We start from the raw sequence: 17,326 nt of genomic DNA on the forward strand, positions 1-17,326 counted from the left end.
AAATGATCTCTAACAAAGCTGCTGCTGCTTTCGCCGTCACATGTTGAAGATAGGGTGTCCACATTATATTTCTTAAAGGATCAAGTGTTCTTGAAGAGTCAGGAAGCTGCAGGGATGAAAACACACCACAAAGGGATGCCTTTCTCCTGTTAAATAAAAAGGCATTGTGGGTGTGATATAACGAATGAGATTCATATTAGTTACAGAGAAAGCTTACTGCAAAAGAGGGCAGTAGGCTTTAAGCTAGTCCTGCAGCCCTAGTCTGATGCACGCTTACTCACATGTAGAGTTAGGGGTTTACACCCTACCAAATATGCATAGAAAAGGTATAGAAAACTATAACACTAAATCTATAGTTGCAGGTCGCATGTCACTAAAGTCGTTGCCCTTACACATGTGCATAAACATTTGCAACTCCTACTGATGTAATTTTTAGCATGCAAGTAAAAATCAACCTCAGTGCGGCTTGGCTGGCTTAAGCAGTTGTAGATCATGTCTCCACATCTCCAGAAGCGAAGAGTATTACAACCACCTGAGAGCCATTTTCAGCTGGATTATAAAACTGTGAAAGCAACAGGGAATGATTTATCTGTCTATCATTGTTTTTGCTATCCTGTCACAGCTTTTCTTGTGTTGTATAATGTTAGGATCTGCATAGAACTATAGCACGAAGTTCAATGAACTTTTGGGTGGTTTAGCTCATGTGCTGCAAGCTGCAGTTCCCAGTTGAAATCTCAGCTTGGCCACAAACCTTTCCTCAGCATTCAGTCTCCAGTCTATATTAGGGAGCTAATAAAATTGACCTATTTTACAGTGTACCTGGAACACCAGGATTTTGCTACATAAATGTAAGAGACCCTCTGGGCCCACCACCCATGATATCCTGATAACAGCATGGTAGGGAGGTAGGATGGGTGGGGTATATGTTTGTGGGACCCATCTCTCTTGCTGAATTTGTATTTTCTTCTGTCTGGAACATTTGGAACATTTTTGCTTGTTTTATAATTGCAATGGTTTTATCTGTTTTCATAATTGTGCATTCTGTTGTTGGAACCTTTGGGTAAAAAATATTTTGAGTAACTAAATAAATAATGGCAGTGGGCTGCCAGCGACTTGTAAGAAAAGCGCAGCCAATGCCATCTTAATTTTTCCAGAATGCCACATTGGGGCTCAGAGGCCTGTGTGCGTGTGTACAACTTGCTGAAAGGTCATACATTTTGGAGCCTGAGATAGTGAAGGGTCATTAGAAGCAAATTTACTGAAGGTCTCATTGGCTGCTCTGAAATATTTCATTGTTTGGTATGACATCTTTGGTGTGGTAGATTTGCACAGGAGTATTGATTCATTCACTAGTGGACAGTACATTCAGCATGGCAGTACATACCAGAGAATCCAAGAATCCATCCAATTTCTTTTTCATTGCTTGATGCTTTCTAATTTGAAAGTTAGCTGGTCTTGAGCTGATGGAGCTTGGAGGCAACTGGAATGGCTGTTGATGATGGGCAAGCATAGCTGTGGATACAACAACAGTTTCATGACAATAAAAAGTGGAGGCTGAATAGAACTCTGCAGTGCACCAAATCTTTAAAACAGCACATTAACATCTCTCAACAGGTGGTGAAACTGAGTCACTTACTGCTACCCTACCACAACAGGTGTATCTGTTTGCAATGAAGCAGAAGGGAGCATATGCCTTTAGTTACTGGGTTCTTACGTATTTTATTCTTGCCAAGGATCTCTGTGCATCTTTATCCTGATTAATCATGTATGCATAATCCGTAAGAATTCAGTTTATACAAACAACTTGGTTCTCCTTCCTTTTGAGCAGCTGGTGATTTCACACGTCCCCATCCCCCCCCCCTTTAAGTCTGTGTGTATGACAGCTAAAGATACTCCAAGTAGCTGACAAAAACAATCCCCTTACCTAGCTGGGTAGGACAGGTTTCTTTCCTACTCTGAATTGCTTTGCCTGTCAGCAGTGTCCACTCACTTCTGGTTTCAAACAGAGTAATTGTAAGATCAGAAGTGAAAACACCTACACAAGCCAAATGATTTGGGGCAGGCCCTGAATAAGCTGCAGGTGGTAAACTGGTCCAAGGTTGTTTTGTTTGTATTGCCTTTATCACCATAGCATTCTGGCAGAGTGAAGTCACTGGAGAGAAAGAGCATCTATTGAAAGAGGCGCTGTTTGATTTCTATAGCAAAACATGGTGAACACTTCTGTACTTCTCCACCTGCTGTCATTCTTTAGAAGACAATTTAAATATCTCCAGGTCAGATAAACACCCACATGTGTGCCAATGCATTTAGCAAAGTCAATGTACCTTTCCGTATATTTCTTGAAAGCGTAAGTCTGTTACCCTTTTTTTATATATTGATAGGAGGTTCTGCTGCAGCTAAGATTTTTCCATGATTTCACATTGGCTTGGTTTGCACAGCAAGTGGAGAGGAATTCATAGCTGCTTTGCTCCTCCCAGTCCCTTTGCTGCCATGCTGAGATAAGGTTTGGCTTAGTATGCCATCCGAACTGGGATTTGTGGTTAAGGTCTGTCTTCACTAAACACAAGCCGTAGCCAAGGTTTGTTCTTTGCTACTGTTCATGGTTGGTGGTGAGAGAACTTAACTATGAGTCCAGGTTTGGATGACACACTAATCCAAACCTTTGCTGAGCTCAATATGGTACTAAAAAGGACCAGAGAGGAGACAATCAGTTAAGACCTCCCCAGAAGTTGGCAGATTTGTGCAGTCCCAGTATGCCATAGTTTGGTTTACTGTGTCATGTGAACCAGTGCTGGCACAATGAATCATAGAATTGTAGAGTTGAGAGGGATCACAAAGGTTGTCTATTCCAACCCCCTGCAATGCAGGAATTACAGCTAAAGAATCATGACAGATGGCCATCCAACCTCTTTCTTAAAAACCTCCAGTGAGCCTGACTTGGAGAGTCATTGGCCAATTACAAAGAAAAATAAATTATGATTAAAAAGCACCATAGATTATCTTTGAAGATGTTTAGTAGGGCCAGTTCTAGGATGACTTCTAATACTTGCTTAGTTCTTTTGCATATTTTTTGTATGATTGATGTCCAGATGCATTGGATTTTAGGACATTCCCACCACATGTGCCTGTGGAGGTGCATCTTCTCCAGCATTTTGATGAGGTTCCTGGGTGAATTAGCGTTAGTTTCCATGGTGTTAGGTACCACCTGTAAGTGAGTTTAAGAGTGCGTTCTTTTATTTTCACTGATATGGATTTAAAGGGAGGTTTAGACCACATTCTGGTCCATTGGGTGGGGTTAATCTCATAGCCTAAAAAATGGAATGGCTCTTCAAAGCACATACTTTACAGTGCCATACTAATCATATCTAGTAAGCTGTATTGAATTCAACAGGGCTTATACCCAGGTAAAACAGGGGTTATTAGATCTCTCTCAAGACATAAGAGATGAATTAATATTAGCCCCTAATTTATTGCAATGTCCATGAGACAGCTACCCAACACCATGCCTATGCTTGCCTTTAGGGCCTTAATTGTTCCCATTCTTTCCATTTTCCAGCTGAGTAACTTGCTTGGATGCTCTTATGCTACATGACCCATTTTTCGGCTGTTTCTGCTAAGATGACACAGAATTTCTCAAACATTCCACAGCAGTAGAGATATCTCACTTCAAAGATGTTTGAGCAAATAGTGAGCCTGAAACTTGCCACCAAGAATCTCTGAGATCCTTCTCATTTATTTATGTGTTTACTTTATTGAATATTAATTGCATCATTCTCCTTTAAATTAATTCAGATCATCTTTCCATTTGCCCTTTGCAGTAAAGACATACAAATCCCTACGTACGTGCATATAACCCCTAAACACTTTTATTTATTTATTTTTTAAAAATGTTATACAGAAGGTGGACATTGTGGTAGCAACGGTAACTTGCTGCACGGCCTGCCTGCCATAGAAAAGCCTTTGGTGGCATTGGGCTTACCTCTTCTGATTCTGAGCGACATTGTTTGCCTTTGGTTTTTCTGCTTGGGAGAGATAGCCAGGGTGAGGCAGACAGTAAAAGAAATAAGAAGCGAGGAAAGGAATGCTGGGAAGAAGGTTCAGGGCAATGACAGGAAGAGAAGAAGACCTGAGGCAAAGAGACAAAAGGCCAAAATGAACAGAGAGAAGAATTACGTGTGGCTAGGAACTACAGAACTGAGAAATGCCAAGAATCACATATTGATTTGAATAACTACTGCAATTAAATCTTTAATTCTGGTGAACAGTTAATATCCATAGCCAGGTAAAAATACCCATTGCGTCCCACTCACCTGGGAGAAAGCCGCGTTGAATTCAATGTGGCTTTCTTCTGAATAGACGTGATTAGGATTGCGCTGTAAAAGCCTTTTGAACAGGGAATGTTTCAACAACTTCTGAATGTCAGAAGTTGGGCACCTGTGTGTCCCTGTGGGGCAGTGTTCCAGAGGCCTTGGGATCCTGTTTCTAATCCCCACAGGTAATTCATTGCCTAGAGCTGATTTGCTTATTGGGTCATGCAGCCACAATCTTGCTTTGCCTTCTATTGAGATGTTCCTTCTAGAATTGTAATTGCATAGAATTTGGATGGTATGGTTTAAAAATTTATAAGCTGCATTCTGCCTCCCCCTCCCACAGCTGCTGCCAATGCATGTTATAAACTCCATTTTTGAAGCTCAGGAAGCATTATATATATAGGTTAATACTCTTTCTTAGATAGAAAAGGTGCAAGTAGCACTGCTATCAAGACAGTACTGTACATTGAAAGGGTACCTTTTGCTTTGAATAAGTGAAAGGACAGACAGATGGAATACATAATGTGAGCACTGGAGGGATAAAACATGAACATATAGTGTTGTTCAGGAAGGCCATTAACATTCCATAAGGCTTTAAGAAAACAGAGATGACCTCTTTAAAGTGTACAAAACACTTCTTTAAAATTCCAAACTTGTAGATTAAAAGAGAAACACTGAAATGCACAAATAGATTAGGGAGAGAGAGAAAATTAAATGGGCTTCCCCCTCGTAAGTAACCACAAAGCCATACATAATTTATGAATGTGTGTGTATATATACAACTTTTCCCCCTTAAGGGTTCATCAGACACATTGCATGACCCAGTAATGGCTGCCTGTCTCTTCTAATCCTCGAGACCAGAAATGATCAGCTAGCAGTTCACAGGCCAGCTCTCTCCCCGCAGAGCAACTTTATCTAGCCTCCAGTTTCCCTACCAATTTTTAAAGCAAGCGGAGTAGGAGGGGGAAATGTACAAACGATTTCCTTTGCAAAGGAGAAAATGCAATGGGATTGTGTTTGTATGTTATACGCATTTCATTTCGTGTCCCTTTCAAACCCATACTGGTAAGCAAGGAGGCCAAGGAACACTGCCTTTTGAGAGCACCTCAGCTTTTGCCACATCCTCATACCACCCAAATGTTCATGCCTGTGAGGCCGTTGCCGGTAGGTGGGTAATGCCAACTTTATTACCACACAAACCTTTCTCAAAAGTTTTCCTTTGGCAACACACTGCCTTTGACCATGTTTTTTCTGTCTTAAAACACAATCCTATGATTGCTATATTCAGAAGGAAGTCCCACTATGTTCAGTAGGATTTACTCCCTAGTAAGGGAATTCAGAATTTCAGCTTAAGCTATAGTTTTTGTACTGAAACTTTCCATAGTTTAAATATATTTAAGCTTGGCTAGTATTATAAGAACAGAACAGACTATGCAATGGAGACTTTATTCTGATTTTGCAGAGCATGGAAAGGATTCTGATTTTGTACTTAAACCTGATTATTAATAGATCACTTCTTCAGTACAACCCACCCTCAAACTTGGATCCTAAATCTCTCCCCTACCCCAACAATGCCATCAACAAGCAATTTTTGGAAATATCCTCTTTGAAATTTTGCATTTCCCTTTCATAATGATTTCCTTTAATAACGATACTGCTTCAAAATAAACATATGCAATAAATATCGCAAATTCTACGCATTTTATGGGAAGCGCTGTTCTATTTTAACAGACACGCCTTCATATATTTTTTATTTTTTTCATTTTAAAAAGGCAAGTCAGTCATCTCCCATTCCTCCAAAAAACATTGGAATATTACCATGTATTATTTGGTAACGATTCTGTAGCTGCCCAGTCTGTAAGGTATTCTACTTGTTGGGAGACTGAGAGCAACTTCTCATGAAAGCTTTCACAGCTCATTCATTTTGCCTACCCCCTTTGGTTTATCTCCCACTCCAAGGGAACATGAATGCACATGGAACTCCCTGAGCCCTGGTGGAAAGAAAGGATAATTCTCTCTGGTTCATCACCAAGGCAACTGAAATTTCCTATAGAATTTACTTCTCATAGCAGTGTTGCTTTTTTTAAGTTCCTGCTGTACATCAGCCCCTTGAGAGAAATCTGGAGCTCTGGGGAAGATGGTGTTTCTCTTATATGTGTCTCCCACCATTGATTTGATAGAACTCCTCTTCCACAGCCTTCCCACAGAGTTAAGAAGTGTGCAAAGCCCTTTATGCCTCCTAGCTTAACACTTGCTGAAAAACAGCACTGTCCCTTGAGAGAAGGCTTACACGATCACAATTTTATTTAGTCTTTAGTAGATGTCTTCACAAATGTTGCCCTGGTTCATGCATTGTTATACTTGATGTCTTTGCATTGGGGTGGGGAGAATGATAAACCTCCTCCCTTCCATCATGGAGATTAATGGATTGTCTGGGCTGAATGCCTCTCACATAATTTATTTCCCACAAAAAGGGAGGGGGGGACTGAGCCTCCATGTGATCAGACCTTCACATGGAGACCCTGACTCAAACATTTGGGTTGGGTAGAGGGGATAGACCGCATTGTTCCTTCGCCTCACAAAGGCCCTAGGGAGTGTATATATAATGTCAGTGGCTTTTTATGTGCTGGCACCACACACATTTGGAATGGTTTTTTCCTTCCAAGCAGCTCGCACTGGCCTGATATTGCTGGGACATTCTGTTCTAACCATTCACCAACAAGTCATACCTTAGGCACTAATTATTACCTTTTGATTACTTCATTGATCAGCCATCAAGTCCGCATTTATCGGTGTGATGCTGATAATGCCAAGGTTGTTTGGGTGTTTTCATTTTGTTTAATCCTTTAAGCCACAGCCCTTGGTACCGTTCATCAGTAGCATCTCATCTGATACAAATTTGTTGGTTTTTTTAGTTCCAGATCTATAACAATACCAGTAATTAATGATAGATTCCAACTAAATGTCAGGAAGAATTTTCTAAGAGCTGTTCAACAGTGGAACAGATGTCCACAATAGGTGCTGGACTCTCCTTCCTTGGAGGTTTTCAAAGCAGAGCTTGGATGGCCATCTGTCATGTGTGATCTAGCTCAGATTCCTGCATTGCAGGGGGACATAATGGGGACATAACAAAAACAACAACCTAGAAGCTATTTCCCCAGAGGGGAGCCATACTGGGCTCTCCCAGCTAGCTTACTGAGTGCCTGTACAGCCCGGCATGACATTTTTCCTGTGAAAGCAACTGACACTGAAAGGAGAAGTGTCAGGCACAGTGCATGCAGCAGCATGTCCTTTCTGCTTGTTCCTGCTACTGCCTGCCCCCCACCCTGCAATCTAGAGGCCCCACTAAGGAGGTGCTTTGGGACGTGGTACCACAGGGAAAGCACACAGGAGCTGCCAGGAGGGAGGCAAGGGGCATTTTTCCTGGAGGAGCCTCAGATCTAATCCTAGATCTGCAAACATGGCCACAGAAGAAGCCATCTCTTGAATCCTAATCCATCTTGTATCTGCCACTGATGAGATGTTTGAAGGAGAGCCTCTAGAGCAGCCTTTCTCAACCTGTGGGTCCCCAGGTGTTGTTGAACTACAACTCCCATCACCCCTAGCTAGCAAGGCCAGAGCTCAGGGATGATGGGAGTTGTAGTCCAACAACATCTGGGGACCCACAGGCTGAGAAACGCTGCTCTAGAGCATACTTTAAAAGGACAGATGGGCTCATGCAGGAGCAGCACACCTGGAGGTGTCCTGGACCCAAGCCATTTACAGGAAGCGCCCAACACATAATGTTGCACCCCCAACACTATTCAGTGCCTGAATTTGTTGTGGATGAGAAAGGGTATTGGATTTCTGCAGGGTTGTTTATTGGGTACATTATGAATGTTGGAGGGAAAGGGAAGAGACAGTGCCAGTGAAACATGAGAGGAAAGGAGAAAAGGGAGAGGCACAAGAAGAAGAGGATGCTCTAAATGAAAAAGTTGATTTCTCTGTTCCTAGCATTTGCCCACCACCTGCTGGGTATCTGAGTCCCAAATTCCACGTATTCACTTTCAGTGTGGTAAAGTCATTGCTAGCTTATCATACCTCTTCAATTTCACACGGCAAATAGTTCTTATAACTGTTCCTCCATATGTTTGACAATTGCTATTTACCGCATGAGAGAAGCTGTTGGTCTTGGCGCCTTCCGCCTGGCATTGTAAATGTCAGAAATGGAAGTGCATTCATTAAAAAACATCTACCACATGTAACTTACAAGGTAAAATGAACCCAGGGAGTATCATCTCCCAATATCTGCGCATAGTGGGGAGTCTTCTTGGAGAAAACTTAAAATACAACATACACTTACCTAAACTGTAGCAATATATAGTTGCACCATTGCTTGCTTGTGCAACTAGTTCAGTTCTGTGTTGAATTCTAGCGAAGTCCTTTTGCAACTCTCTCCTCCACCACAGCCCTTCCTCCTTCAACATTAGATTCCATGACAGCACGTAATAGGAACATTCAGTGCAAAATGTCTTGTTACATGGGATTAGTGATAGCAATAGGAGTACAGAAACATTTCCTCACCCTTCTGCTATGGGAACTGCATAGACTGGTAGTTTAAGCTAAGATACGGATGTAGCAATTAGGGGGTTGCCACAAGATTGCCAAATATTTAATGGGGACACCCATTTTCTTTTCATTGGTTCTAGGTTTATGCAGATCTTGTGGCAGCTTCAAAATCATTGCATGCCAATCTTGCTCATCTTATAATACCCTGCATATTATGCCATATGCCCATCATGTGTGCCCATCATATTGTCACATGTTGACACCTTTTTGAGGGTTTCAGCTAAAGTGTGTTTCGAGATCCTCGCTTGTCTCAATTCTTTGTACCGCATTCCCCCATAATATTTTTATTTAATAGTATTTGCTTTAAAATCCCGAGAAGCGAGTGGATTTAGCATAAGTCGGCCACAGAATAAATCCAATTTTACTCTTTAGCCACTTTCGCGCGCCCTTCCCCCTTTTCCCATGGCTATGAAAACAGGCCTGAGTGGAGTTACAAAAATGAAAATCTAAAGAAATTGCATTATTTATTAAGATGCACTTAATTTCTAGAAAGCCTACCATAATCATCTTACCCAGCATCCTACATTATAATTGTATTATCTGTTGGATATACTAACAAGCAAATGGTTATATGTATCTGCATTAGCTCAACAACTAAAAAAGCTTTCTTATATTAATTAGATTCCTTTCTGCCACATAAGGGAATCTAAATTGTAGAGATGTTATTGGTTGAGATGGCATGGTGAAAAAGCATAGCATGATTTTTCTTTTTTCTTTTGTCTCCTTGAACAAAATTGTTGTGTTGTTGGTGAGAAGCCTCAATAAGTTATAATGTTGACTCAGTTGAGGGAAACTGTGCAAAGACTGAGAAGTGTAACAACGTTGATCTCTTGCAGCAAAACACAAAACACAAAGAGTCTTAACCACTTTCTTTCAGCATAAGCTGTTGCAAACTACAATCCACTTCATTAGAGCCACAAAGTGCTGTTCTGAGTTACACACACAAGACCACAGGTAGAAGGTTTGAATTGGGGGGGGGGGAATTGTAGTATTTTTTAGATCTCTGGTGCTTTGCAAGCTTTTTGTTATGTTTTGGCATTTTGCTTTAAAATATCAGGACTATGAAATGTTGCAGTTAAAGCAAAGCTGTGCTGCTTTTGTGAATGCTGACTTTTCTTCAGATGATTGAAACTATATGTTTGTACAGTACCTTGCTTTTCCTACCAGGGTTGTCTTCATAACCCTTTCTATCTTTGTAACAGCCCTGTGAGGCTGGCTAGGCTACCTTAATATATGTAGCAGTTCCTGTGAATAGATTGCTGGGGGTGGGTGCGCCCAGGCACCGAGGCACATATATATAGCATGCTAGGCCCAGGGAAATCCTGTTGGCATTCCTGTTTACACGTGGAGGGGGTACTGTAAACTGTGAGGTCAGAAGAAAATGAAATTCAGAAAAGCCCAGTCATTGATAATTATGTAATTCACAGTGGTTCTTCACAGAACAGTTGCTGATAACTCAGACATCTTGGCATTGGTAAGACAATGCGTGCAATGCCAAGAGAACTCGCCCTTTCATCATTACTTGCGAAAGATTTATTAATATATTTATTTTGAGTGGTAGGCCAAGTTTATTTATGACTTTGGGATACCCAGGCTGGAGTTGCTTTTAAGACTGCTGAGGACAGTATGATTGAGGCAGTCATTGCCTTTTTCTTTTTGTGCATACTTATCCCATTGCACACTCTGATTGAACAGTCTCCGCAAATATTTGAAGCACTACAAAACCCTGCAAAGCCTGTTAAACAGACATGACATTGGAATGAGTGTGCACACCATGAGCGTATTTCATATCACATTTAACAGCCTACAAAAACTGTTATTTGTCTCCAACCCCGATTTATCCACCCACACACTAGCATTCCCAGACATGTGCAGAGGAAAAAATATCCTTCATCCATACCAGTTTACCCAGGGGAAAATGGCATTGCCTCGTTTATATACATATAACATATAGCTTCCACAAAGTATGGGGTGGCACTGCTAAGCTCTTCTCCATGTACCTCTTTACGAATCCTTAGTGCAGTCCCTGTTACTAGACGCCCAGCATCAATTATCTCATCCTGGCCTCCCACCCAAAAATTAGAAACCCATATTTCACACAATATTATTTTTTTTTTAAAAAAAAAAGTGAGCTGAATAAGGTACAGTGGTACCTCGGGTTACATACGCTTCAGGTTACAGACTCCGCTAACCCAGAAATAGTGCTTCAGGTTAAGAACTTTGCTTCAGGATGAGAACAGAAATCGTGCAGCAGTGGCGCGGCGGCAGCAGGAGGCCCCATTAGCTAAAGTGGTGCTTCAGGTTAAGAACAGTTTCAGGTTAAGAACGGACCTCCGGAACGAATTAAGTACTTAACCTGAGGTACCACTGTACACAAATTTAGTGCCTGTCCAATCAGCACAAGCTATTTGACATGTGTTGGCTTTTCTAGTTGCAAAGGTCACACTACTTTAGTACAGAATTATAGACTTGAATTATGCAGATTGGACATGCACTTAATTTGTACACAGACAACTCTCTTTTTGTGGAACATGGTCAGTGTAATGGGCACAGTCTGGGCCAATTAAAACTACTGAGAATTTTGAGCTTGCATCCAGTGGCGTAGCTCTCTCCCTCTTTTTTCAGTATCCATGGTGTTTCTTTCCCTCTTCTCTTTCTTTGTCCCTTCCCATTCCTCACACTTACCACAAAGCAGGAGAGGCAAGCTTAATAAAAAAAGATGATTAGCATAGCAACTACCTATGCCTAATCGCTTCAAATGCCAATAATAGCATTTGTGGGTCATAAGTTAGAAAACTGGATATAGCCATCAATGCAAAGATGATAAATAAAATGGATTGTTTCTCATTCTGTATTGGCTATTTTTTAAATAATAAATGGAAAATCTGTTTTCTGATAGGTAGGTTAAAGAATGCCAATGTATGCAAAGCGCTGTTAATTATATACATTGCAATTTGTCTCTTTAAAATCATTAAGAGTTTGATCCTCAAAACTTTTTTGTGCAGCGTCTGTAAAACATATGGGAAGGACCACAGCTTTTGACTGGCTGGAGTGTGTCCTTCAATGTGGTAATGCGTCTCCTGCTTGCCTGGGTGGAGAAGGGGGCTAGTGTATGTAGAAACCTCTGACTTGCCTGGTTGAAATTTCCCTTTGTACAGTAGCCAATGAGTCACATCCATTGTATCAAGCCCCTCTCAACAGTGGATGTGGTCCCTGGAATTTTGCCATGAAAAAATGCAGCCCTAACCAGACACTCTGGTTTTAAACTAACTATGGTCAATTTCATAGCAACACAACCTCAAACTATGGGTTAGGGAACTCACTTGTTGAACTAACCAGAATTCATTTTAAACCAAGATCTCTGTGTCTGAATTCATATACATATTATACATATTATGCATCATGTTCACCTAGGTCAGTGGTGGCAAACCTTGGCACTCCAGATGTTTTGGAACTACAACTCCCATCATCCCTGACCACTGGTCCTGCTAGCTAGGGATGATGGGACTTGTAGTTCCAAAATATCTGGAGTGCCAAGGTTCGCCACCACTGACCTAGGTGGTTGTAATATACACAACTCTGGTTGACTCAGATAAGAAACATTTATGTCCTGCCCACAAGTCTCTACTTTTCTCTACTTCTTACAAAGAAAGAAGAAAGAATGATAAGTCCATCAGTTTCAGTGGCTATGCTGAGTGAGTCATATACTTGCCACCTATAGTACCTCTAGCATTAGATCCCATTATTGCATTTGCATTGCTAATCTTTGCAGTTCTCTCTTTTTACTGTTGCAATAAAACATAACAGGTTTCCAGATGCTTTTTAGGCGTATTAATTAGAGAACACAGAATTCACTCACTCTCTCACGCACTCTCTCTCTCACACACACAACATGTAGAAAAGCTGCACAGCCAGTTCTGGTTGCTAAGCATTTTGAGAAATTGGAATGTACAGTTCTATCAAGCCCACTTGTGAGCTCCTTACTTCTGCCATAGAAAAGGGGGTGGCGTTGAGAGAAATAGTATGCAAGAATGACTAGAAATGTCTCTTGGTGTGGTTGACAGTTTGTGAGAGAAGTCAGAACTGGAAACGTATTTCAAATGTGACATTTCGGTGGCGAACGTGGCAGGAGTGTGCCCAAAGCAGAGTTGGCAGCTGCTTCTAGAAATCTGCATGCCAGGGATTGTAACCTCCCAAATGGGTCAATGCCTGCCTCTTACAGTTGTTACTATTGGTGAGCCAAGGCCCTTTAAGAAGAGCAAAAGGATAGACTAAAGAAGGAGAACCCTGGACAGGTACAGTAGCGTAACAGGTACAGTAGTACCTCCGGTTACAAACTTAATTTGTTCCAGAGGTCCGTTCTTAAGCCGAAACTGCTCATAACACGAGGCGCACTTTTGCTAATGGGGCCTCCCGCTGCTGCTGCGTGACTTCCGCTCACATCCCGGGGCAAAGTTCACAACTGGGAGCATCTACTTCCGGGTTAGCGGAGCTCATAAGCTGAAGCGTTTGCAAGGAGGATGGTACGTAACACGAGGTTCCACTGTACAGCCAGTGTTCCGCTGTCTGGAGAGGTCACTTCCTGGTTTGCATGGAGAAGCCATTTTCAACAGAGCCCAGCAATGGAAGCACACAGCTGTACTGAGGCAGCACCAACTGTTGAAATTTTGCACCCCTAACAATTTTTGTGCCTGGGGCAGCCGCCACTGTGCCCCCCCCTTGCTACGCCACTGGACAGGTGGGAAGCATATTTGTGGAAAGTTGTTCAGAACTCCCTACAGCAGCTAGAAAACTAGCAAATAAACGACAGGACTTTTTTCTCCCAGATACGATAGCGCACCTCAGTCTACCTCCCAGTTCTACAGTAGCCTTCCCCAATCTGGTGCCCTGCAAATGTTGCTGGACCATTTCTATCATCCCTGACCCATGTCCATGCTAGCTGGAGCAGAAGGGTGCAGTTTGACCTGCTGGGAGCCTGAATGGCCCTGCCCTGCTTCTCTCTAGCTGGCTTGGGGCAGGGCCTGACAGGCTCCATAGAGGAGTGTTGTTGCTGCTGCTGGGCAGAGAGGGCTCTGTTTTTGTTTTCTTTTTCTTTTTGAATTGCTTTTATTTTTTATCTATGTCATTTTAAATTGTGATTGATATTAATTCTGTATTCTTAGTTTTAGATTTTATGATTTATGTGGAAACTTTTTTATTTGGTTGTGTACTTTTTGATGTGTTTTATTTATTGTTTATGACTTTTGTTATGTTGGTAATTATGTAATTCTTGTCATGTTATAAGCCGCCTTGAGCTTCGTTTTAACTATGGAAAGGCGGAATACAAATAAAATGGTGATGATGATGAACAGCTGGAGGGTACAAGATTCTCCACTCCTGGTGTGTTCGGTGTGTCTGCACTTTCTTTGTGTGTGTTTTATTGCACTGTAATTTATGTAGCTTGAATGCAAGATGCATTTTTTAATATTATGAGAATTGCCATTAGGAGTGGATATAGGGTACGTTATAAAGAAATGAGTTAATTGTCAGTAGTAATAAAAATAGATTGTATTGTTAATGTTAGGAGATATTTTCCCATGACTATTCCCATTGCACATTTCCCAGATTTTCATAAGAATTATCACATATTGTGCCCCCAAGGGAAATGCATCTGCAAACGTGTCCTAAATGTTCACCCCTGTGCAAAAATTGCAAGAGAGTTGAACGTTAGCAGCACAGATTGCAAAGGTAGGATGCTTGTAAGCACCCATGTGGTTATTTGAAGAGTTAATACATGCAAAGCATTGAAATATTACATTTTTATGATGTTGGTGAAGAAGAATCCGTTTGTGTTCATGTAAATGTAATACAGTCCAGAGTTAACACAGATTGGTGTTCCTTCAGTTGCCCAAGGCAAACCTTGCTTTTGTGGTTCTTATTATGTGTTTTGTACTTGGCTGCATCCTGGGTGACCTATTTTTAATGCAATGGCAGATTACACTTCAATAGAGTGAATAATTCATAGGTATAGTAGCACTATCACAGTAGCAATACAATAGAAGCTTTTATGCCTGTCTAATTGTGGAGAGAGGCAGCATTCTCTGGCATTTTCTACTGAATTAGCAAAACAAGATACATGTGAAATGAATGATTCTTTCAAATGCAGCAACATCAGGGACACTGAATGATGTGGAAAGGCAGGTTAGGGCTAGCCTATGTGGTATTCAGATGTTTGTTATATAGCTATTGAGGTTTTGGGGGGATTTGACTGAAATAAAGGAAGTCAGGATGAAACTGGACCTATTGGTTTTCTGCATTTGCTATTGCAAAGTTATATTGAAAACTTCCCCAGAGATAGCTTGTAAGTTGTATATGCACCAGTAGAATAGATACAAATTAGGAAGGTGAACACCCCAAAGCTTCCTGGAATATATATAGCCCAGGGAAAGTTTGTGCATGTCGAATACATACTGTACTTTAAAAGTCCAATAACAAACTGAGGCATTTCAGGTGTGCAAGTAGCAATAAAAAATATAGTATACTTTTATAGGTCAAATCAGCAGAATTCCCATTTCACAGCTATCAGCAGGTCTACAAAAGCAAACTCAAACTGAAATTGTTGTGTTGGTGGAAGCAGTGACATAACTACTGGGGGAGAGGGGCTAGCTGGGTTTTTTGCCCCAGATGAAGCCTTGGGGGGGCACATTCAGCCCCCCTTCCTATGTGTGTATGTACACAAATGTGTGTGCCAAACTGGGTCTTTGTCCCAGGTGAAATAAAGCCTACTTTTGCCCCTGGATGGAAGTGGTGCTTCTAAATGACAGGAATATAATATTACACCAGGGCAAAACTTCTAAAGGCCTGTCCATAGCTTGCCTTAATGTGGATTGTGAACCCCTTGTTCCTCCTTTAATTCCCCCTTGTCCATACAGAAGTCTCCTCCAACTACTTCTGTTGTCTACACTTTCTGCCCCCTAAATCTGGAGATTCCAAGTGCTCTGGAAATCCAAATAGGGGAGTCAGTTGTACATCCCAGGCATGAAGAAGTCAGAGGTTTCTACATGAGCACACCTCTCTTGATTTCAGCCAGGCAAGTTCAAACATACATTCCAGCCATCGAAAGTCGAAAGTCGAAAACTGTCAAGGAGGGTGTGAAGCAAAGGCAGTGACAGTTGTGACCAGGGAAGGCTAGAGGGCTAGAAAGGCATAGAGAGGCATGTTTGCTCCCCAACCCTGAGGTTAAGCACCCCTGCATTAGAGACACTGCTCAACGCACAGCTGAAGGTTAATGCTGTGTTCATCTACGAGATGTACCACTAACGCTGTTGATGGTAGTGATTAATCAACGATATAATGACACCTAGTGACAAAACAGAAGCGCTAATACTACCCATATATGCCCTGATCCAGATTATGTCTGTGTGTACACCATAAGGCACAACTGAAGCGCATTCTTTCCGTCAGAGTATTCTGGGCAGAGTTGCAATTCCCAGCAACAAACTGCAGTGCCCAGAATTCCTTTTTGGGGTGGGGATGTGTTTCAAATGTATGTTCAAGGTATAGTTCATATGCAGCCTTAGTAGTGTGAATTATGTGTGATTAGTGGCACTAGATATGAACGGGGCTGCTCATGCGCACCAGAATGCACTAAACAACTAAAGCAGCAACTTTCAGAATCATATGGTTTAGGGGCTTCTCATCCGCAAATCCTTATGCTGGTCTTTAAGGTTCCACAGAACTCTTCTCTGCTTACATTGTTGAGAGTGACATTGTGCTTATAAACATCCACGCACAGAAACACATTTTGATAAATATACAGCCCCTGGTTTTGCAGTCACCTACCAGTCCCGCCCCCCCCCCAAAAAAACCCAAGGTTGGATAGAACTGGGCATGAGGAAGGCTTTAGATAATTACCCACCCTGGTGGAACAACAGCGCGTCAGAAACTGAACCTGGCAAACTGCTGCGGCATTCACTCTCGCCACGGTGCAGAAAATAAACTCCTGTCTCCCCTGAGGCATGGGAGACGGCATTACATAAATATTTGCAGAGGAAACAAGAATGCCAGAGTGATCAAATGAAGGGAAAAGGGAAAGCTCTCCTCACCTATAGCAGCTAGTTAAGTCTCGGAGAAGCAGCTGTTTCACTGATCCCTATAGTCTCAGCACGGATGACGCTGGAGTCAGACGCTGCGACCCCCCCCCCCACTTCTCTCCCTCCCTCCCTCTCACACACATTCCCTCTCTTCTCTACTGTAACTTTACCAGGGTAACAGAATTGTAGATGCTTCTGCTGGCAGAAGAGTGAGTCAGAGCAGCTAATGACTGAGAGCAAGCTGGTAACTGATGCGCTCTCGCTCTCTCTCCCTGCTCCACCTCCCCTCTCAGTCTTTCTCTCTCCCCCCCCCCCTTTCTTTAAATCAGAAACACT

General features: G+C 41.9%; 1 protein-coding gene and 1 long non-coding RNA gene across 5 annotated transcripts in view; one reads left to right on the top strand and one right to left on the bottom strand.

Moving 5' to 3' along the window:
• The window catches only part of RIPOR2 (RHO family interacting cell polarization regulator 2), a 104,364-nt gene that overhangs the window by 27,601 nt on the left and 59,437 nt on the right, over positions 1-17,326 (top strand). The window lies entirely within an intron of this gene.
• Positions 8-17,092, bottom strand: LOC310714018. 3 transcript variants are annotated; one of them, XR_014529520.1, is made up of 6 exons: positions 17,003-17,092; positions 8,653-8,767; positions 7,059-7,233; positions 3,980-4,126; positions 1,385-1,512; positions 8-146 (listed from the first exon to the last, which is right to left on the bottom strand). It is a non-coding gene; the product is annotated as an uncharacterized lncRNA (long non-coding RNA). The 3 variants fall into 3 exon arrangements; XR_014529522.1 differs by lacking the exon at positions 8-146 and having other exon boundaries at positions 1,170-1,512; XR_014529521.1 differs by lacking the exons at positions 8-146; positions 7,059-7,233; positions 8,653-8,767 and having other exon boundaries at positions 1,170-1,512.

This window comes from Podarcis liolepis (genome assembly GCF_965112155.1).
Source record: "Podarcis liolepis genome assembly, chromosome: 8".
Lineage (NCBI taxonomy): Eukaryota > Metazoa > Chordata > Lepidosauria > Squamata > Lacertidae > Podarcis > Podarcis liolepis.